This window comes from Cupressus sempervirens, chromosome 2 (genome assembly GCF_028749045.1).
Source record: "Cupressus sempervirens isolate cs-2001-9-10 chromosome 2, ASM2874904v1, whole genome shotgun sequence".
NCBI lineage: Eukaryota > Viridiplantae > Streptophyta > Pinopsida > Cupressales > Cupressaceae > Cupressus > Cupressus sempervirens.
The window spans coordinates 414,678,901-414,703,257 of record NC_143119.1 but is presented as its reverse complement, the minus strand read 5'-3'; the positions used below and the strand labels follow the sequence as shown (position 1 = coordinate 414,703,257).

Here is a 24,357-nt window from a genome sequence, read left to right as displayed (position 1 = left end):
TTATTTTCTCTATACTGAATGTACTATCTTGTTTTCCCTTTTCTGTTGTGTCCATTCGGTTCTTGGGTTGTGTCCCCATCAAAAACCCTATAAATAGCAAGTTTTTTGCTTCCCATTGTGAAATTTCTCATGCAAAAACTTTTAATATCACACAAAGAAGTGCAATCTTGCACGAGAAAGCACAATCTCATGTGAAAATTTGGTGTTGTGCAAAAAAAATTGTTTGAAAATTAGATTTTTCATTTTTGTTTTGCGCTCTTGTTCTTTATGTTTGTCTTTTTTATACTGATTATGTTCATGGTGTTTGTGTGTTTTCAGGTTAGCTTTATGGACGTCTCATTTAGATCACACTATCTCCCTTACAGAGCACTAGTTAGAAAGTTAGATGATGTAGACATGGCACACATTGACATCCTAGGTCTCTTATAGCTTTTTTGAATTCCTACATTGGTGATGAATCATAGTTTACTAATGGTACTGGTTGAGAATTTCCATTCGAGGATGAACACTTTTCACTTGCCCCTGGGAGAGATGACCATCACATTGAAGGATATATATAAGATACTCTGAATACCATTCCATAAGCCATGAGTGGTGTATGACACATAGCCACAGACAGGTACAACGACACTGAGGGCCATCTTTTAGGAGGATCTCATCATGGGTTGTGCCATCACATGGGATGAGATAGTGCATATATATGGTCCCACCCATACGTTGGCAGCAGTGCTCAGAGTTTTTATCAACTACTTTTTGATGTCTAACAAAGGCCAACACGGCCTTGAGTGCAAATGGGGATGGATGTTGTAGCAGATTCTAGATGAGCTAGTACACTTTATATAGGGTCAATACATGCTGGCATACATGTACCACAAGATGCATGAGATTGTGTATCACGAGAGTAAGAGCATGGTTGTAGGGTTCTATATTCTTTAGGTGTGGGTATGGGAGTACTTTCTCGTCACAAGGTTGACTTGTCTTGATGGGAAACAGGACCATGAGCCATACATCTATAGGTACCATGGATAGATGACCCAAATAGTTCTAGGTAAGACTAAGTAGTGGAGAGGTTGATTGGATGACCTAGTAGTTGTAGTATAGAAGCCATTTATAGAGATGGAGGCATGGGATGATGCATATGTGGAGCTAGGGTACATGTTTGCATCTCAACCACTAATTGGTTGCTTGGTCCAGGTGATCAAGAGATTCTCACTGACTCACGTGTGGAAATAGTATGATCAACCATAGGATATCCCATAAGAGTATTGCACATATGTTCACTTTTCCATAGACCTAGATCATGGGTGGTCTGTTAGATTGGACCAGGGAAGATTAATGCTCGATGTGTGTTCCATTGTTGCAACATAGTGGGACTATATGACAGCAGTTGCAAATGGGGGGATGACTCCAGCATACCAAGCAAATTTTGTGAGTCATCATTTCCCTTGATTTATAGACCTCGTAGGGATGGCAGTGCCAATGTAGCTAGTATAGGAATGATAGTCACCACCACATAAAGCATCATAGCTACCATAGCAAGAGAGACCCAGGCAATGCACATTATAGAGACAGATCCCTCCTTGTTAGATGGGAGAGGATCTAGGTGCTGGAGGTAGTGATATAGGACATAGAAATCCTTTAGGTGAGATGGGTACCTAAGGTGTAATCAGAGGAGGTGCATAGAGGGCATGTACAGAGGAGAAGCCACCTCAGTAGGCTAAGTACAGAGTGGGTGATGAGGAAATGTAGGATCAGCCTACTCCTAAGCCACAAGGTGGAGATATCCTAGCACAGACATAGGATGCCCTTAGGAGATCTAGAGATCGAGTTTGGATAGTGCAGTGATTGTTGGGAGAGCTACAAATATAGTTTGCCATTAGCAATACCAAGATATCAGAGTGAGATTGAAAACTTTGTGACTTGCAAGAGCAAATGGAGCAAGAGATTTGTTCATCATGAGAGCAGTTAGAGTGATAGCAAAATGAGATTTGGCTTCAGTCAGCAAGAGCAATGTATTACTATGCAACGTATGTTGTAGTAGTTTCATCTAAGGTAGAGCAGGTGCTAGGATTCTCCTAGTATGCAAGAGAGTCAGGAGGTGACGGCCTCTAACAAGACTAGATATGCCCCTTCCTCCTCCACCTAGAGGTGAGGGAGAGGGATAGAACTAGCTCACTTTCTTCTGATCTTGCTCTGGTTATGTATCAATTGGTGTGCCAGCATCATATCATTTTTTAGAATGACAGTGCTCGAGTAACATGCATTATTTGTACCAATTATATAGTTGACTCCACACACACACACACACATATATGAGATCTTTTGATTTGAGTATCATTGCATGTGTCATCTTTTCTCTTTCATATATTTTTGTACATGAGATGTTTAATGATATTATTAAGAATGCAAATTTGATATGATGTATGAATGTAGTGTAAATGAGATGAATAATAAAATTATTTATGTGAAATGCAAAATGTCAATGAACTAACATCTCATGCAATGTTCCATTTTGTTGATAATGACAAGTATCTCATGAAGATCAAGAGGATGAACCAAAGAACTAAATGCTTGTGCAGCCATGCAAAAATGTGATACTTTGAAGAAACCAACAATACCTTATCACAAAGGATGCAAGTAAATTAGTGATCAAACCATGTATTTATGCAATGCAGCCCTATGCTAGATGCAACCCTAGGTCTGGTTACCAAGCTTGTACAATTATCATCACTGAGTGTTTAGCTAAACCCACAAATTTCATATAATTCCCACTACCACTGCAATCATGAGAATATGAATATGACGCATGTTCTAGTTTTGTCAGGATTAAATGTAAGCATTTGAGGCACAAGAAGCCAGAATGGTGAGAACATTTGTCCCTTTTGATATAGCAAGCAAACATAAGCATCAGAGCATAAACGATAGAATGACCAGAATGTTTCTTGTGTGAAGACACGCCAGACACATAAGAGATCCTTCTTGTGCTAAGAAATCAGTAAGTATTATGTTTGCAATGACCCTTGTGTTTGTGACCTGAGATAGAAGTGTGCTAAGTATACTTGTAGTGAGCCATACATGCACTTAGCAAGACAAGTATCAATATTTGTTGTAGCATAGAAAATTCACTCAAACAAGTAAGGAAAAGAACCAACTTTAGTGAAGAGTCCATATAAAATGAGTTGAGGTACACACAACCATCCAATATGAGATGGAGGCTCTTATATTTGACACCCCTTTTATATAGATATTTCAGATCATTGGAACTAAACTAGAAAATAGAAAGAAAAGAAAAGATCATGCCACTAGTCCTTGCTTCTCTAATCAAAAGAGACATCATTGAGTTTCTCAAAGAGACATGACGAAGGAAAAAATAGATCAAAGAAAAGCTTAGCATATCCCAAACAAATTCAACATTTTTAGTTCAGTGTTTGATAAGATTGTCAAGTGTCAATGTTCAGAACATATATGCAAGAAATATGTTTAGTAGGAGGACAATAGTAGACAGACTTAGTTAGGACAACTAGTGACTAACGTCATAGAGAAATCTTGATTGATAAGAATCTTAGTAAGAAACTAAGTGACAGTAGATAGACACGGTTAGAACAACTAGTGATTGGAGTGACACAAGCGACAGTAGAAAGATGTAGTTAGAACAACTAGTGACTAAATTGAAAGAGATCTTCTTTGAGAGGAATCTTTGTAGTGACACAAGAGGTAGTTGGCAGATATAGTTAGAACAATTGGTGACTATCATGAAAGAGATCTTCTATGAGAGGAATCTTTGTAATGACACAAGCAACAGTAGGTAGACATAGTTAGAATAACTGGTGACTTTCATGAAAGAGATCTTCCATGAGAGGAATCTCTATAGTGACACAAGTGATAGTAGGCAGACATAGTTAGAACAATTGGTGACTAACACGAAAGAGATTCCTATGATACTATAGGGTGTTACCCCTCAGTTATGACAAGATTCAATCCAGGGATGAATGAGTGGAAGTAGAAAACTAAAGCAGGAAAGCAACCATATAAGAGCCAGAAGATGCACTGCAAGATGTAGCATTTGGAACAATAGGTACCTATTTACCAAGTTTTCACCTTCTTGGCAGAGATTCTTTTTTTTTGCTACCATGATTCCTATTTGCCAGGTTTTCATCAATGGTGATTTTTTTTGTTTTTCAATTTTTTTGTATTTATTCTCTTTTTTATTTTTTTGTTATTTTGTATTTTTTACTTTTTTTTGGTATTACCAAGGTGCATAATGCTAGGTTTTCACCAAGATAATTTTAGGACTTTTAAGTATGTACAAAGAGCTTTAGAAAGCATGTCAGTTGTAGAACCTCTTCAAATGAAGAGTTTTGATCAGCTCCTTGAGTGATTCTCCCTCAATTGTTGAAAGTTGGTAAGCACCAGATCCAAACACTACAATAACTATGTATGGAACAAGCTAGTTGGGTTCAAACTAACCTTTATGCACCCTTTTTTGTTGATTTTTAGGGTTCTCCCTCAAGACAAGATCACCCATTTGGAAGTCATGTGGCTTGACTTTCTTTTTGTAGCTCTTAGACATGCATTTTTCTTAAGCTTCAAGATGATCACACACCACTTCTTGATGTTCATCTAACAATTCTAGCTCTTGAAGCCAAGATATTATGTAGTCATCATCAATAATGAGGCCTTTAATAGAGATTCTCAAAGTAGGAAAATTGACCTCAATTGGAAGCACACCATTCGCTCCATATACCAAAGCAAAAGGGCATTGTCCATGTTGGATTTCTAATACTAGTTTTGTAATCCCATAAAGCTAGATTAATTTGAAGGTGCTAGTCCCTTCTAGATTTGTTGATTGTGTGATGTAAGATAGGGGTAATAAATAGAATACCAATGTTGCATGATTATGAACTTTTTGCACAACTCTTTAAGATCCTTTTTTTTCAAACTATCCTCCATTATCAGTAATAATGGAGGAAGGTACACCATACCTACATATGATGTAATTCAGAATGAACAAAGCTATAGTTTTTCCATTTTTTGTAGAGAGTGGGACTGCCTCTATCTATTTGGTGAAGTACTTTGTGGCTATAATAATGAACTTATGTCCATTTGAAGAAGATAGGTGAATCTAACCCACTAGATTGAAGGCCCATTGTTGAAATGGCCATAGAGTGATCGATGGAATTAGCTCCCTAGTTGGAGTGTGAATTAGATTTCCATGGAGCTAGCATTGTTTGCAAGACTCGGCATATTTGATTACCTCTTACTCCATATTTGGCCAATAGTAACTAACTCGAATAAGTTTATCCGCTAGTGTCAAGCCATTAGAGTCTGCAAATGCCCTCATGTACATCAATCAATGCATGTTTGGACTCATCAGGCTTTAGAAACCTAAGGAGTGTTTCATCAAAACCTCTCCTAAATAAGTCATCAATAATAATAACATGCAGCAAAGCATTACAGATAAGGTGATGTTTTTCATTTTGGGTTAGATTGTCTAGAATTGTTTGTTAGCAGGATGAATTATGTCCTACAATAGAATAGATCATTTAAGATTTAGGGGAATTATAGGTAGGGTAGAGTAACGTCTCCACCAAGAACTCATGTCCAAGATCATTCTCTAACATTTGTAGTGTGGAAGAAAGAGTATTTATTGGATCAGCCACTTTGTTGTCTACCCAAGGAATTTGTTGAAAAGTGACATGAGAAAAGTATTTCTTTAGATCATCAACCATTCACTTATAAGGTATCAACTTCTCATCCTTTATCTGATACACACCATTGACTTGGTTGATTACGAGTTGTGAATCCCCAAAGATATTCAATTCATCTACTCTCCATTCAACTACAATCTTCATGCCATTGATTAGGGCTTCATATCCTACAATATTGTTCATACAAGGAAATAGAATCTTGTACACCTTAGGCAATGAATACTTCTATGGTGTTATGAGTAAGAGCCTAGCACCAGACCCTTGTTGTGTAAAAGGACCATCAAAGAAAATTGCCTAGGTTTGATGTGTTAGTGTTAAAATGGACTCATATTGAAAGTCAATATTTAGTGGAAGAAGACTTTGCATTGGTACTTCTACTAATTGGTCAAAAACTACTGGTCCTTTGATAGCCTTTCTCTCAACATACTAAATATTAAACTCACTTAGTATCATGACACACTTAGCTAACCTTCATGTTACAGCTTCCTTGTCAAGTAAGTATTTTAGTGGATCAATTTTAGCAACTAGTCATGTAGTATGAGCAAGCATATAGTGTCTCAATTTTTGGGAAGCAAATATGACTACCAAGCAAGCTTTCTCAATGATGCTATAGTTCATTTCATAAGAAATCAATGCGTGACTCAAATAGTATATATCTTATTCCTTGTTATCATTGTCCTCCTAAGCTAGCAAGATACCCAGAGATGATTATGTCACTAAAATGTACAAAATGAGAGGCTTCTCGTAGATTGGAGGCATCAAGATCGGTGGATTAGAAAGGTATTCCTTTATCTTTGTTAAACTCTGATCATAGTTTTTATTCCAATCATATTTCATGCCTTTATGCAGAGTCTTAGTAAAAGGTTGTGATCTATTATCCAACCATGAGATGAATTTGTGAATGGATTGAAGTCTTCCTTGCAAGCCCCTCATTTGACTAATGTTACGAGGTGGAGTCATGTCCATGATTTCTTGAACTTTCTCTGGATCTACCTTGATTCCTTTTACAGAGACAATGTAGCCAAGTGGTTTCCCAGAATTTACACCAGATGCACATTTCTTGGGATTGAGTCTCAAACTAAATTTCTTCATATGATTTAGGATGGGTCCCAAATCTTGAAGGTGAGTGTTGCATTTTGTGCTCTTAACCAAGGTATCATCAACATAGTCCTCCATTATATTATGCATCATATTATGAAATATGGTTGTAACTACCATCTAATATGTGGAACCAACATTTTTCAGACCAAATGGCATCACATTTCAACAAAAAGTTCCCCATGTGCAAGTGAAAGCAGTTTTCTCCATGTCTTCTGGTGCAATTTTCATCTTATTATAACTAGAAAAGCCATCCATGAGCGAGTACATTCCATATCATGTTGGCATGTCCACTATCATATCAATTTTGGGAAGTGGAAAATCATCCTTCGGACATGCTAAATTCAGATCTTGGAAGTTTGTACAAACTTGAATAGATTTATCATACTTGGAGACTAGAAAAATGTTTGAAATTCATTCAACATAATCAATAGCATGGATGAAACCAGCCTTGAGAATATTTTCCAATTCATCTTTAACAAGTAATGCCACATGAGGATGCACTTTTTGAAGCTTCTATTTGACTGGTTTTACTCCTGGTACAATAGATAAATGATGCATTATGAGATTAGGATCTAAGCCTTACATGTCTGAGTATGTCCACACGAAATTTATCTTTCTCTCTTGAAAGAAGGAAATGAATTCATCTTTTTCTTCTACATATAAAGATTTTGTAAGGTGTATAATGTGAGGTTGTTCCTCTATTCCCAAGTTGATTGGTTGTGTTGTCTCTATCAACACTGATGATCTCTTTTGAAAATGACTAGAAGTGCATCAAATATCTCATCCTCAAGTGCCTCAGAGAGGTTTTCACCTCTGGATACATCTTTTATATTTACTATTTTAGGTTCTGATACTGCCATAATGTGGTTTTCACCATCATATCTTCTATTTCTTTTACTTTTTATTGTGTGACTAAGATATTTGATGCTATCTTCAGTCATGTTGACACTCTATTTATTGGTGGAAGACGTACTAGTTCAAAAATATTTAAGTAGCAAGCAAGAGCATAGTCATTCTAGAATGTAGGGACTTCATTAGATGCATTGGAATTCTAGTCTATGAGCTCAGGATAGGTGAGTGAAAGAGATGTGGTGGGTTCAATGGTGTCCATAGTATAGTCACCGAATGCTTGGACAAGTAATTTGAGACCTAGAGAGGCTTCATCCATAGGTGTGTTTGAATGCCTCTGAGTTATAACAACATTAATTGAGGACTGGATGACACTAGTTAGATGAGACTCATCCAACCTAACCCTAGACAATTTATCTACTTCGAGCTGATTTTCATAATCATGAACTTAATCTATATCTTTGTCTTTAGTTGCTTTTGAGAAAGAATAAAATTCATACTCTCGAGAATCTATGCTACATGGAGACAAATTATAGAACTCCCCAGTAGTAATAGGGACCCATTCTCCTTCATCATATGGATTTTTAATAAGTCACTCAATGACTAAAGCATGACTTGACTCTCCTTGTTCTTGTTGAATATGGGGAGAATCAGTAGTGTTCTCAGAAGAATCACTACCAACATCCACAGTGGTGACAAATGGTACAAAGTCATCTAGTTCTATGAAGAATGTAACAAGATCAAAAGGAATTGGATAAGGATAAGGATCCTTATCATCAACATCATCCTTAGGATCATCTGACTTAGTGTGTGACTCATGCTTAGATGAACTCTTAGATTTTGGTATAAATATGTTAATCCCTAGATGAAAGGGAATCTTCTTAAAACCTAGGCCTATTGTATCTCGAGACCTTCTAGAAATTGCTTTGATAGGATCAATCAAGTCATTTTTTTTACATCCAATTGGACCATTCCCCTTGTATCCAAAGTGTTTCATGAGTTTAAGACCTGAGCCATACTTTTCAGGAGTAATCTCACAAGACTATTCTGTGAGGTCCATTGGAGTTTCCTCTCTATATATCCATGCAACGATAGCTCTGTTTTCTTCTTCCTCCTCCATAGGTATAGTAGATTTGACAAAGGTACTATTTTATTTAGTTTGGGGTGATAGTACAAAAGGCCTCTTCATTTTAGATAGTCTCCCATAATGATGGGGAGACTTAGGAAGAGATTTCAAAGATAGAATAGGTTCTATGTGATAGTCACCCATCCCAGTTTCTTTCAACTTGAGTGACTTCACAATTTCTTTAAGTTTATCATCATGATGATCTGTGCAAAGCTTTCAGTAGATTTTAGCATGTTACAAGTATAACTACTATCGGCAAGTATGGTGACTTCAGAGCCATCGTATGGAAACTTGATGCATTGATGATACGTTGAAGGCACAACTTGCATCTCATGTATCCATGGTCTCCCTAGCAAGATATTGTACACTAATGGAATTTCAAGGACTTGACAAGTACCATCCCTTTCTTCAAGGCCAACTCAAAGAGGCAACACAACAAGACCTAGGGATTTATGCTCAACTTCATCATATGACTTGATGGTTATTTTGTGATGCAAAACAATAGACTCTTCAAAATAGCTCAATTTCCTAAGAAAATTAGTAGAGAATATGTTTAAACTAGCTCCATTATCAATGAGGACATCATAGACATGCTTTTTATGTGTCATGACTTCAATGTGAAATGGTTGATTATGTGGATGACTTGGTGAAGTATCATCCTCTTCAAAAAAGGAAAAGTAATGAGGTGAAGTCAGGTGACCCACTATAGATTGAAACCTATCAAGATCAAGATCTTGAGGTACATTTTCCTCATTGAGGGCTTTTTTGAGAATCTTCCTATGAGAATGCAAGATTTTGAGTAATTCAAAGATCATTATTTGAGCACTTGTCCATTGCAATTGGTCAAGGATACTATAGTTGGTAGACACGAAAGGTGTTGTAATTTTTGTACCTTTGATAGATGGACCAGCAAGGGGTTTGTCTTTGTATTGATCTAACTAAGGAGTAAAAGGCACAGGGCCTTTGAGTACTATCTTGGCATGAGAACACGTAACAACATTAGCAGAAGATTATAATGGCTATTTATCAGATAAAGTAGATGTAGCACCTCTCAAGACAAATGGTGTCTTAGGTTTCATGTTATCTTGTTTTCCCTTAATTGTGAAGATGTCATAATATTTGAAATCCACAAGTTCAACAATGTTGATCACATCATTTTCATTAGTGTATGTATAGTTGACCTTGTTATGAGCTTTCGGTTTAGAGTTTTCTCCTTTCTAGTAATGTGGAAATGGATCCTTAAAAGCCTTGTGGTTTGAATTCTTGTTGTTGTCATCCACAATGATTTCACCATCGTCAATTAAGTCTTAGACTTTGTGACGTAGATTGATGCAATTATTGGTTTTGTGACCTTTGTTCTGATGGTATTTGAAAAATTTAGTCTCATTCCACCATGAAAGTTGTGGTTTTAGGTCATAAGGATGAGAATTATCCAATAGAGAAATGAGCTTGTTTTGTAGCAAGGTCTTATAGACCACATCCAGAAGTTCACCAAGAGGTGTATATTAACATTTTTGGTGTGTAAACCAAGATGAGTTCATCATTTTGTTTCCAAATGTCTTGTCTTTAGTAGGAGGTTTGTCAACATTTTTAGATGCTTTAAGATTGCTTGTGAGATTGAATGTTGTTTTGACAGGTTTAGGATTAATGTTATCAACTACTCCATCATGTACTACCTCTTGATTCTTGTTCACATACTTGGATTTATCCTTACTAGAGGTTGATCCTTGCTTAGTGTCTTTTTGAAGGGATATCTCACCCTTTTTTACTATAAATTCCTCTATTTAGATAGCTTGTGTAACCATGTCTTCAAAGGTGCATGTACCTTGAAGTTGTACTTTATACCTAAAATCAAGTAAATGATTATCTATGATAATGTCAAGTTTTTCATTTTCAGGAATCTTTCATGAGTATTTGGTGTATAATTGTCACTACCTGTGAAGGAATGTGAGGAAAGGTTACCTGACTTTTTGTTTGAGGTTACACAAGTCACGTATGTTAACTAGATGTTGTATGTTGTGTAAGTGTTGTTGAAAAAATAGGTTAGCAATCTCATCAAATGTTTTGATACCAGAAGGAAACCATGAGAACCATTCCATGGCCTGACCACTTAAACTTTGTGGGAATAAATGCATAAGATATGTTTGATTGTGCATGAACTCCATAGACAAAGCACCGAATTCCCTCAAATGATCTTGTGGATCAGAGGTTTCGAAGTATTTTTTGTATTTGGGCAACTCAACTCCTTTTGGAAAAGGAGGCATGTCTAAACTCTTGTCAAAAGGAAATGGACAAAGAGTGTCTAAGGTGTATGTTTTGGTTGGTTTGTCCTCATCACGCATCACTTGGGTCAATTGCTCTTGCATGACTTGAAGTTGTTTGCACAACTTGGAAGTTTTAGTTTCTTCTTCTTGTGTGACAATTGTTTCAACATTAAAGTGATGAGGTAGTTTTGCTCCTTCTTGAGCGAGTTTGAGAAAGTATTTATCTTTCTCTTCATTAAGCATGATTTCCATGACTTTTTGAAAGTGTTTACCCTTTCGACATTTTTCTATGTCTTCGTAAAGTATTTCTTCAGTTTCCTCATTCTCATCAGTAAAGGGTCCTTTATGTCTTTCATTTGCTTAGTGATCTTGTCTTCTACTATGTTCTCCATTTTCTTGGTCTTGATCATCCATTTTAGGAATGCGGTAAGTTTTAGTGTACATTGGTTGAAAAGGTCTTATGAATAAGAAGTCAACTATTTTTCTGGAGATTTAGGTATTCTACTAGTTTCAAGATTCTCTTGATACAATGGATTCTAAGTTTGAAGAAATTTTATGGAAATGTTCTTTGAGCATGAGGTGGTCTAACAGGGGAAGGATATTATGAAGCCTCCTCACTAGTTTCACTGGATTCAAATAGTGTATAAGCTGGGCAAAAACCTCTACCATGATTCTAATCCCTAGCTCTACCTAATCTAAGTCTATGGGGAGGAAACACATTTCCACTCCTTGTTGTAGCAATCATAGACAATGATGAAAGGAAAATTTTAGACAAGGACCACACTAGGACATAGCCTCAAAGTGAGATAAGCATGATGCATACCTAGGTATGAGTCATCTGAGAAATGGATAGAAGAGCCAAGAGTTATGACTATCATGATGCAAGGTATGACAAACACAAGAGAATAGAATAAGATAACCAAGTGAGGAGACTAGTTCATGTGTAAATTACAAGTTGTCAACTAAGAAAGAAGTCAAAGTTTGACACAGTTGTAGACAGAGGAATGACCAAGTGTTCCAGAGATAGATCAAACTTGGATCAGATTTTGAAGAGGGAGCTTAAAATAGCTCATTACCTTTGAAATATTTTGATAGACTCGCACGAGGAAATGACTCCAAGGCAACAAAATACAGATAACCAGGTGAGAAGACACAACTGGTAGAATAGGTTTGACAACTTTAGGACATGATCTCACATGAAGTTTCTCACAAAGCCATGTAAGGGAGTACAAAGAAAAAAGAAAAATTTTAGAACAATAATTTTAGAGTAGCTTCCTCACGCGAGAACTTGCACAGAGTCGCATGAGGAAATAATCGTTTGATTGAAAAAGATGGGATTTTGACTCAAAAGATAACAATGTTTTGGAAATGTCTCACACAAAGATTTGTAGATAGTAACACAAGGAACTACAAAGAACCCCATGAGGAAGTACAAAGAGACAGTTTTCTTGCATGAAGTTTTGTAGAACTAGACGTGAGAAAAGTACAAAATTGACAGGTTTTGACTAAACTTGAAGATATTTTCAATGGTTTTGATAGTTTTTGAATAGAGGACGAACAATGTTTACAAGTTTCAGGTAGATATCAGCATTATTTTCAAATTTTGGATGACATTTTGGTTTACAAGTAGATAGTTATTTTCAGACACGAGAAGCAAGTAGTAGTCACAAACAATCCAATCGAGGAAAAAGCAACTTGGAGGGATGGGGGAACCTTGACCTTTTTTTTGTTTGAAATATTTGGATAAGTTTAAAGACTCAAAAAAGACACTCTTTATCCCTATAACCAAAAATGTTAGAGGAAGAAAAACATTTGTCTCACAACTTATGTGCATGTGTTCACCTCACATAGTCTTGTCACTCCACTAGAGAGAACCCATTTTTTTGGTGTATTCTAAGGACTCAATAACATATACATTGAATGAGAACCCTTGTGGTAGGGTTCAAGTGCATATACCACCTTCCAGCATCCAAGTACATGCCTATGGTGAGTATCTATAGGAGAGATTCTTTCCCCTCCTTGCACAAAGATTATGCCCCCTTTCAGAGATGAATCAGGTAGCAACTATCTAAAAAAATTTACTTGACTTTAGTTCACATTAATCCATGGTGGCTTCATGAATGAATTTGAGGACAGCAGCCCACACCAACAGCTGAAAGTGCACACACTTGACTAGCAAGACTAGGGGCAACATCACTCAGTGCAATAGATAGAGCCTCCTCTTGACATACAATATTAGGAATCAAGAGGAAGAAATTGACATGGATTTGGATTTTTTCTCTACAAAGCTTCTCTATTATAGTGAGTTGGAATCATTGGTGAAACATGTGTGCTCACTTGGGTCATTCTCAAAGGTTGGATCACTCTGGTAGGTCCTTTAAAGGTTGACTCAAACTGGTGGTTTGGATCTAAGGGTCCAAGTTTTTTATTTCCCTCAAAGGGAAAGAGCATACTCCTCTATCTCATCACCTTATCCAAACACACAGAACATGTTCATCACCAAGTTAGCTTATCAATACCAACTTGTCTTTTCTCAAGATTTTGATTCCCTAAAAGGAAACCATCATATCTTCATAAAAAAGACTCATACAGGAGAACCACTAACTTTCTTGGCTCCTTCAGGTACCATCTTCCAAATGCATCTAGGTTTTTTATTTACTCTTGGGCATCACTTCCAAGTAGCAAAGAGCATACTCTCATATTCATTTTTCCAAAGCCCTACGAAGTTCATAAGCTCTATTAAACTATGTGTAAGAAAGCAGTAAAAAGACATGTTGTTTCAATGGGTTTGAATTCATTCTTTGACATGTGTATCTTTGACTAAGCATCCTACAATCAAACGGTCAATATTGTTTATGAGTTTGTAACAGGGTGTCTTTGACAAATGATCTACATGCCATTGTTAGGCTATTGAAAATTAAAAACCAAAAATAAAATGTTTCAAAAAAAAACATTAGATCAAATCAACATGATAAAAATACAATCTAAAAAATTTATTTTACATTTATTGATGCCAGATATCATGCAAGATTCTTCATAGGCTTGCATGAGAAAATTGAGTATACCACATGAGAAATTGTGCAATTATATAGTTTTCGTGTGAGCAAGTACAGAAGAGGGAGCAAAATTTCAATTTCTTTGTGTGAGAATGAGATTTTTCACGTGAGAAATTAAGGAATTGTACAAATCGGAGTGATAGAACATTAAAAACTTATAGAATAAAGAATAGATGAGGCCAAAAACTTGATTTCTCGACCCCATAGTGGGCTCCAGAAATGTGAGTGAGAAATGTGGGCCTCTATGATTCACACACACTTCAACATGATCATTATCTAAGGAATCATCCTGAAATGAACATGGGATTGTTCATCCAAAACAACCAACAAGTCAATATGTTGCCTCCTAAATAGAATGATTTTGTTATTCACTCTCATATTGAGAAGCTAGCAACCATACATCTAGAACGAAGGATTTAATCTTGATGAGAATGCAAGATTAATCTAGAAAAAGAAAGAACAATTTAATCTAAATGAGTGCATATTTAAACTATATGAGATTAATATGCAAGATTTAATGAAATGATGAGTGCAATAAATGAGTAATTATTCCAGCATAAGTTTGATACAATTCAATTTACAACCTCTGAAATGAGGAATTGAGAGCTTCTTAAATAGAATTCTAGGATTTGATCAATGGTCAAGATCAATTTGGATGAACAGTCAAGATTAGAAATGAGTTTTAGTTAGAATGGAAACTTGTTGAGCTGTCATTTTGCATGATGCTTAACAATGGGAATCCTTTCGAACTCCTCTCTTGAAAAGCTAATATAGGATCAACTCCAAGGTTCTAGGCAATCTTGCAACCTAGTAGAATCCACTTAGTAGAAGATAAATGTGAGTGTTCACAAAGAGGCATTTTCCTAGTTTGACCAATTTTGAATAAAACATTGAATTTTCTTGCTATCTCAAAAAGTAACCACACAAAAAGAAATATATTTTTTTTATTTTTCTATTTATAATGAATGCACTTTTAACTGTGCAACTATATGAATTCTTAAATTACCCAAGTGTTTGAATAGAAAATAACAAAGATAGGGTAACAAGAATTTTAAGCAAATGACTTGAAAAGTAAATCCCTAACAGACATAAGCCATGGAAACAACACGTCTATGAATTAAGCCATTCAAAAGATCGAGAGGTAACCAATAAAAATAGGAGCATGGATTCCTTAATTCTATTGATGCAATCATCAATGGGAATTTAGTAACTATAAGATGTTTCACTTTTCATCAAATTGCAAGGCCACCAAAATTGTGCTCGTGCAAGATAAAAAGCTATGTAGGAATAATAGGTGATCTCTTCTCCAACTAAGTACATCAATGGAATTTGTAAACATGTGGAAAACACCAAAATTAAAAGATCTTTTAGTCAAATCAACACAACAAAACTATTGGTTCCATTACACTCCATGAACATATGTTCACAAAATATAACACACTCTAGCAACAATATCTATGCTTAGAATGAGAGCACCAATAACATATATTATTGCATCAAAAGACTTGGAATACATATTCAATTCCTCAATCTATAGGAAATCTTCTCCTCAATTTTTTTTGAGAGTGAGAGATTCCTTTATGCAAATATATGCTTAAAACTAATAAAATAAATCCAAATATATACAAACTAACTCTCTAAGAGGTGTTAAGTAGGACTCCACCCTTGTTTATATTATTTAATGGGTGCATGAGCCTTTACATGTCTTAGAACAAAAAAAGCATGAGAAAACAAGAAGAAGAAAGTTTTCAAATGATGTAGGAGTCTCTAGAGATGCCAAAAATAGAAACTCAACCTTCTCTAGATGTTTGCAGGAGTTGAACTACCATCATAATGCATTTCCTATGCATGGAAAGCTCTAAATTTGGAACTAGCAGTTAACTATCAACGCACCTTGGGCTTCTTCAAAACTTTTGACACACCTTTGGAGAAGTGCACCTTGGGAGTGGTGCACCTTGTGCACTGCACACCTTTGGAGAGGCTGACCTTAGTGACAGAGCTCAAAAAATGCAAAATTTTCCCCCAAGTGTCAAAATTGAAATTCTAGCTTCTGGGTTTTGTTCCCCTTTATACCAGAGCTATGTCTGGATGTTTTCTCTTAAATTTCTCTATAATCTCCATCACTTGGGTTGCATCTAGAAAATATAAAGTGTCATACTTATCTTTTACTACTTGTCAATAGTTTCCCACTTCTATGCGAGTCTCTGCAAAGTCTTCAAGCTTTACATCCAATTCTAGTAATGCCTCCTCCATCTTAAATGCTTGTCTAATATCTTCATCAGTAGAAGTTTCTTCAAAGACCTTTCAAAACTGTTCGACAACTATTTGCACTTGTAGGATTTTATCTATTGACTCATCTTCAAAAATGTCAAGGCACGCATCACTATAATATTTCTTTGCTTCCAAAATTTGCTCTTGGGTTTGATCCTTGAGCTTACGAATATCTGCATGAAATTTCTCTATTACTTTATCACCATCCCTAATCTTCTCAATCTAATTATCTATTTTATCTAACTCATCCCCCGTACATACATCCATTAGCATACGATACCTCTAACCTTTTATTGACTGCAATGCTCGAAGGTCGTTTCCTTAGGTATGTACCTCGTCCATCAATCCAAAATCCCAGTTTAAAATAGCAACCAATTTATTTGCATTATTAAGCATATGGTGCAATAACTTGAGGTTCCCTTTTATTATCTACACATCCTCTTCCTCAAAACTTTCTTGCCATGAATGACAAGCCTTCAAAAATAGATCCACCTATATAACTGCTCCCTCTTTATTTTTCTTATTTAAAGCTACTTAAAGAGTGGCCTCTGGATTATCTGGGTCAATATGACCTATTAACTCATGCAAAAATCCCCTCATGACTTCATTCTATTTTCAAAGTCTCAACAATTCTTTTTCCAAGTGGTTAAACACTTCTTTTATTACTGTGGTGACCATCAATTTAGTTGTGTCCATAGTTGGCTTTCCAAGCAAGACCTCTTTAATCTAATCATCTTTTGTGATCAAATCTTTAGCATCTGCATGTAGAGGAGGGATGGAAATGTGAGCAAACAAGTCTTGATTTTGGTTCCTCATAATAAAGGCCAATGTGCATGCATCACCCTTAGATAACCCAAGTTTCTTGAGGGCTTCAACTAATTCTCTCGTTTCCTCATCCTCACTACAATATATCTACCTTTTATGCCTAACCATCACATCTTTATTCAACCATCTTGGAGTAGTTTCCATCAAAGACTTAGATGAAGAGGGGGTTTTTTCTACTAGACCCTTTCCCTTATCACTCCTCTCTAGAATCATTTCTTTCTATGAAGGATCTACATCAGGCATCTTTGTGTCTATTGAGTCCATAGTCCTCACCTTTGTATCTTGGGAAGTTTACTAAGATTCTTCATATATCTACCCCTCTTCTGGTACTTCATCAGTGGATCTCTATTGTGGTTCTTCTTCCTGCACTGGTTGCACCTGTTCTTCATTAACTGAAGGGAGAGGAGTGGTTGAACCTTTATCCAAGAAAGATAAATCTTGACTTGGTGATGGCAAGGCACCTTGAAATCCTTGTGTTTGAGGTGGTGATTGACTCCAATCCCCTCCCAAAGGTTGATTTTTTTGTGTATCCCTTATCTTATCACCAACAAATTCAATGGCCACAAGCATGAAGTCAAAATCTGATATATTGAATTCATCATTTCCTTGATTCTCTTGCTCTTCAATCCATTGGTGTAGCTCATCCTTAGAAGTAGTAATCTTAATAGGTTGTGTAGGAATGGATGGTGGTGTTACAATGGAGCTCCTTCTCTGCTCTTCCTCCATGGCTCCTTCTCTGCTCTTCCTCCATGGCCCTAGAAAGATGAGTCATTTGACTCAAGGGATGGTCATCCTCTTTATCTTCTTCATCCTCTTTGGGAATAGTTTTTGGAACTAAGGGAATAGTAATAACCCTTCTTATCACCTTTTGTCTCCTAGTTCTTCTTACTAGAGTCTTTTTCTTCTTAGCTTTCTTAGCTAGTGATGGGGAAGCCTCTTGACTAGGCAGAGACACTTCTTGTGCTTCTTCTTGGTTAACTAGAGATTCTTCTTGTTCTCTTTCTTCTGATCCTTACCCTTGTTCTAGTGGTGGAACTTGTGGATTGTCCTAGACTTGTGTAGCTTCTACATTTCCTAACGCTTGATTCTTAGGGGCTTGAATTGCCTCCTAGGCTTGAGTCCCTTCAGCTCTAAGCTTAGCTTGTTGAGGAGAATCCCTCTTCCTCTTATTCTTTCCTTTTTGTGCCTTGAAGTATCCAACTTCCGTATCATGTTGATACACCATTTTTGACCTAATTGGAGATTGGGCTATAAATTTTGGTACTATAAACTTCACCCTCTTCCCTTTACTAGGCGGGTTGTGGCCTATAAAACAATTGTTTTAGGAACCGAGTCCAACTTGAAAGGCTTCTTGATCCAATCTTTGGTTAATTAGATAATATGTCTTTCCCTATAGTTGATAGTTGTGTTCTCCCTATCAATCTCTACATTCATGATCGATTGATCAAATATCTTATCTTGATTGTACAAAGGATCCAAGACCTCTTTTGTATCTTGTTGAACTGATTTCAATGGGACTTTAACCTCCAAGACCTTCTCTAGCAGATAAAGAGTCATCCTACAATAATCCTTGATTTGGTTGTCATAGTCATCTACCACATTCATCCAGTGATACTCTATGGCATCTTCATGCTCCAATTTTTTTCCTACCAAATATTGGACTCTACCAATATTGTCGAAACATGGACAAGGGGAGTTATAAGCCTCAAAGGGATATTGATCCCATTCTAAACCAAAAGTCATTATATCCTAGTTTTTCTTAACTCCAAAAGGACCTATGGGGATGGGCCATACCCAAATCTTCATATGTAGTTTTCTCACTCTTCCATACATAGATGTGAGTTGCCTTACTATCTCCAACAAAATGAGTCTATCAAACAGATACCTAAGTAGCTTCTTAGGATTTACCATTGTGCCCGTTACCCTTAGGTAAGTGAATGTCTTAAATTGGATGTAGTAGGTGCTTATTTCTGCAATTCTTGTGGTTTCCTCTATTGACATCCTTTTTGCATAATCACCTTCAATGAATTTGATTATTGCAAAAATAAAAGCATCATTCACAATACGATACTCTTTACTTTGATCTAACAATTTCTTCTTTACCATCTCAGGGTATACCACATATGGCCAAGCATTAGAATCTTGCATGCTTCCCCTCTTAAACAACCCTAGATAAATAGTAGTCCTTGTTGCTAATAGATATACCAAGTATAAGGTCATATAGAATCTTGAATTAGTTTTGATGGCCACCAGTTGTTCATCCAAGTTCTCACTAAGCATTATAGCCTAGTCAATTGGCATCTTTGTTGTTCTAATGGTTTCGATGAAGTGTACCATCCATATTTTTAAGTTTCCTACTAGTGGTAATCCCATGATCCTGCTTAGGAGCACTATGATGATAACCTCTTTTCATATCTACTTTTCCAACTTTTCTTCCCAAAGGTGTCCTATGAATCAAATATGATGATTGAATAATTTTTGTAGCTTCTTGTTCATGATCCCTATACTGCCTTTCTGCTTGATGATATGCCATTCTTATGTATTGATCTTCCCTTGGAAGATGGATTAATTTCTCTATATTCTTGGGTCTTAGATTGAGAATGATCTCTCCATTTATGCTTTTGACTACCCTCTCCTCTGAAACATAATTCTTAGCCAAAGCCATGATCAACTCATAAGATTATACTAAAATTGGGTGTGAAGCTGCATTTACTAATCCTTATCTTATAAGTGTACACACCATTAGGTACCTCTCATTTGGTATTTTGTATAGAACCAAGAATGCATTCTATTCAATATGACCCATTTCTGTATCTCTAATCTCAGAATGTGCATCCTGAAAACGTGATTTGGATGGTACACCCTAGAACTTGAAAACAACTGGCTTAGGAGCAATCTTTTTTGTGAGGGAGGACAAAGAATAAGCCATTATATATTCTCAAAAACAAAAACCTATTAGTCTAGAAGGTAGAAAAATAAATTTTAAACAAACCTTAATTGCTAAGAAAACTGACCCAGAACCATAAAAACTCATAAAACATCTTAAAACCCTATTGCTAGCTTTGTTATGAAAAATGTGGCACACCTTGTGCACCTTGAAGGTGTGCTAGGTGCACCTCAACTCTTAAATAATTTTAACAACAAAGGGTGTGCATATTGTGCACCTTGCGGGGTATGCAATGTGCGCACCATTATATTGTAGAAAAATTAAGGGAATGAATAATAGGGTTTGCACCTTGTGAGGTGCACAATGTGCACAACCTAATACTACTAAGTTGAGAGTTGTTTAACAAAATGATGCACAAGTGTGTACCTTGGGAAGGTGTGCACCTATGCACCCTTCACCCTTAGTTTAGTCTTAAGTGATTTAAAATGGTGAAGATGTGCAACCACGCACCATTCTCTCTTAGTTTTTTAGAGTTTAGTATATGTGAAAGGTGGACATATGCAAACCTTGTATAGGTGTGCATTTCAAGTTTAGTTGAGTTTTAAATTAAGTTTTACAAAATAAAAAGGCGCACACCTTGGGCACCTTGGATAGTTGTGTAATGTGTGCACCTTTATTCTTAACTTAGTGTTTGTGTGTGTAGGTTGAGGTTTATAGCACACCTCTATGGGTGTGGAGGTGTGCCGCCAGAGTATTGAAAGCATGGAGTGTGAGGAAAGGAGGTGAGGCCCCAGGCTTTTATAGGCCTAGGGAAGAGTGCACCCTTTCAAGTGCGCATGTGCACACTTCCAAAGGGAAGTGCTTGCCACTTAGCCACCAAGCACACTAGCATACCTTGGAAGGTGTGCATGTGCACTAGGTTTGCTAGTGTGAACTTGTACTTATAAAAAAATCACTATTACAATCAAAATATTTAGTTTCTAGGATCTGGGTTTCTCAGGTAGAAGGCCATGCTAATCCTAGACACTGCGTAGAGCCCTGAAAAAGACTCAAACCCCAAACTAGGGATCTGGAAAAGAAAAAATTAAAATTGGGGATCCCCATTCCTAATAGAAATGGGGTGTGTGTTGTAAAAACCACAATAAAAATTCCTTGTGAAAATGAAGTTAACTAATTGCCTTTAAGTGGAATAAGGAGTTCACTGATTTAATTCCTTTTCTAATTTTAGTCAACTCAGAGTTTCCATTTCTGAACTGAAGAGAGGATTTGGAGAGTATATTTAATTTAATAAAATTGATTATGACCTCATAAATGCATAATCTTAATTAATTGAATAATTAAATTCAATAAATTAAAATGGGGATATATTAGTTAAATTATACACATTTAATTCCTTAATGTGTATTTTAGCAAAAGGGGTAAATTTAATTTAATTAAAGTGCTAGGACTCATACTTAAATTAAATTAATTAATAGGTTTACCTTTGCTAATTCAAGTAGACATGGGAATTAAATAGAATATGTAATTAATGCATATTAGGGATTTTCTACATTTAACACTTAGGTCAAGTAGTGATTATCAAAATTCAGAATTGCCTAGTAAAATAGGACATTAAGATTGATTAATAGACTAGAATTGGTTTAGCATGGCAATGTGCCAATTTTGGGGTATTAGATTAAGGATTACTAATGTGTACTCATAAGTGATTAATGGTCCTAGGATATATTTTATGGGTGCTAAGCTAGGGTCCTATAATACATTATGAGCCCTAAAGGGGTAGTAAGGGGTGGACATTAATGGGTTCTAAGGGGTCATAGTTGTTGACTAAGGAGTACTAACATGGTTCCTAAGATACATTATAGATCATAAGGGGCCTCAAATACATAATAGATCCTTACAAATGGTAATTAAAAATTGTACAATTGTAAATGGTCTGAGGACACATACCAAATTTCAACTATACAAACCCTCTATGATATAAAAATTTTATCTTAAGATCTAATGGTTGGTTTAATTTGACCTCTATTCCTAAAGTTAATTATTTATTTTATGTCAATTTGACATATAAAGGAATTTAATTCTAGATGTTAGGTTTCTATATTGTTGGTCAATTATTGGTTTACAATTTCTATATTTAAAATTATTCAATTCTAGGGTTTCTAGTGCACAAGTTATTTGTTTAGGCTTTCAATTGTGAGTTCTTAATTTAGGGCTATGATTCCAAGTTTTTAGTTTATGGTTTATATTTTAGGTTGTTAATTTTTTATAATTATTTCATTGTCAGTACATACATGCAACTATTACATTTTTCAAGAAAAAATTGTAATAAAAATTACATCTATATACACACAAAAATAACATTTTAACATTTCTATAGTAAAATTATATGGAAAAACTAAATACACTATTTTTTTAACATTTCTATAATAAAAATAAATGATACTTCTTTTCCCACATTTATAGAATACAAATATATGAAAGAACTAAATAAAAGGAGAAATCTATTTTTTAGTTTTTTTACAATACAAATATATAGAAAAATATATATGAAAAAAACCTAATTTTTTTTTGCATATTTCTACAATAAAAGTAAGAAAATCTAACATGAAAATTCAATCTTTTGTAATAAAACTGAAAAATACAAACATAAATAAAATTTATTTAAACATTCATCCCACATTAAACAAAACACATTCAAAAAATGGGGCCCCTCTTATGAACAAGGTCAGCTATAAATGTCACCTTATTTGTAAACACGGTGGCATTTACAGCGGGGCCCTGTTTTCAAAAAATATTAGTTTGGAGTCTCATAGTTCACAGAGTCTTGTTTAAATTTAGACTAAAGATCCTCACCCATAACATCACCCTATTTTTTGGAAGCGAGGCCCCATTTATAAAAATCCCTTTTCACCAAATTGACCAAGTGTAAAAGTTCCATGAAAAGTGGACTCATCTTCTTGCTTTTATCCAAAATTCTAATCTATAGGCCTTCATCTTCTTGATCTAATCTCAAGTTTATGTCTTATAAACTCTCCACATACTCACAAAAGAGAGGGAAATATTGGGTTTATGGGTATTTGCCTAGGTCAAACCCCAAATTTGAAAGTAATCATATAATGAAATTGAAAGTGTATTGTAGTGTGACAAAGGCTAGATCTAAAATTAAAATATTTGAATCTTATGCATTACTAATGTGCATCTTTGAATGTGATCATAAGTGTTGATGCAAATAACATGACTTGACCTATAGGAAATCTATGATAAAAACATGTTTTTATGGAGGTTGTAATTGTAACTTGCCACAATGCTTAGATCTAAAGGATGTGGTTGAATGAAATGTCACATTAATTGTTTTGTATTGATGATATAGTTGGATAAGATGATGTTAGATGATGACATTTCAAACAAGAAAGGTGAACTTGTTTTTATACCTCTCCCTATGAAATGTATTCAAATTTTCCAAGCCAACCAACTTGGAGAAAAATTACTTTCTCTTGTAATGTAGTTGTTAGATTATTTGAATTGGGTATTTTTTGATGAGCCAAGGTTGCCTTTAGCATCCCTACCTTGGGTTAAAGTCACCTAGAGGCCTTAACATAGGCCAAGAACACCGCAATATGCCTTGACCTGCCAATGTTGATAGAGTCAAGGATGAAAATTCCAAAATGTGACAAAGATACAATTCTTGAGAAAATGTAAGCAAAATTAGAGGCGATCACTCATGAAAGGCCAAAATTTGTCAAACAAGGCTTAGCTAGGCATGAAGTTGTATAGGGATATGATTTATAATGTTATATTCAGCATCCACTTTAGCGAGAGTATGAGTCTACATACATATGGTAAATTGTGAGAGAGAAAGAGAGAGAGAGAGAGAGAGTGAGAGGACTACAAAGCAACAAGACATCATTGAGATGAAGGGAAAAGGGAAGATGAAAAAGACAAACAAAGATAAAAGATAAAAGAAAGAGAAACAAAACTTTAGTACTATAAATAAAAGTTAGAAGTCAAATAGTTAAAAATACCTAAATATTCAAAATGTTTCAATTACTAATATCATTCTTAGAATGTTACTACAAGAGAACAAGTGGTCACATGGAAAGTGCAAGAGAAGATTAAAAAGATAAAATAATAAATTGTGATTTAACCAACTAGAAACAAGATCAAGATCTAGTCACTAGTTCTAGTCTTGTTTAGCTTAAACTAGTCATTAACACTTTAAATGTAAGACATGTTGAACACATAAAATGAGCTCTAAAAGAGAGGCACACAT

At 35.5% G+C, this 24,357-nt stretch overlaps 1 pseudogene; it reads right to left on the bottom strand.

Annotated features, from left to right (window-relative positions):
- The window catches only part of LOC149572865 (polyubiquitin-like), a 34,901-nt pseudogene extending 16,975 nt beyond the window's left edge, over nucleotides 1-17,926 (bottom strand).
- Nucleotides 17,927-24,357: the final 6,431 nt, after the last annotated feature.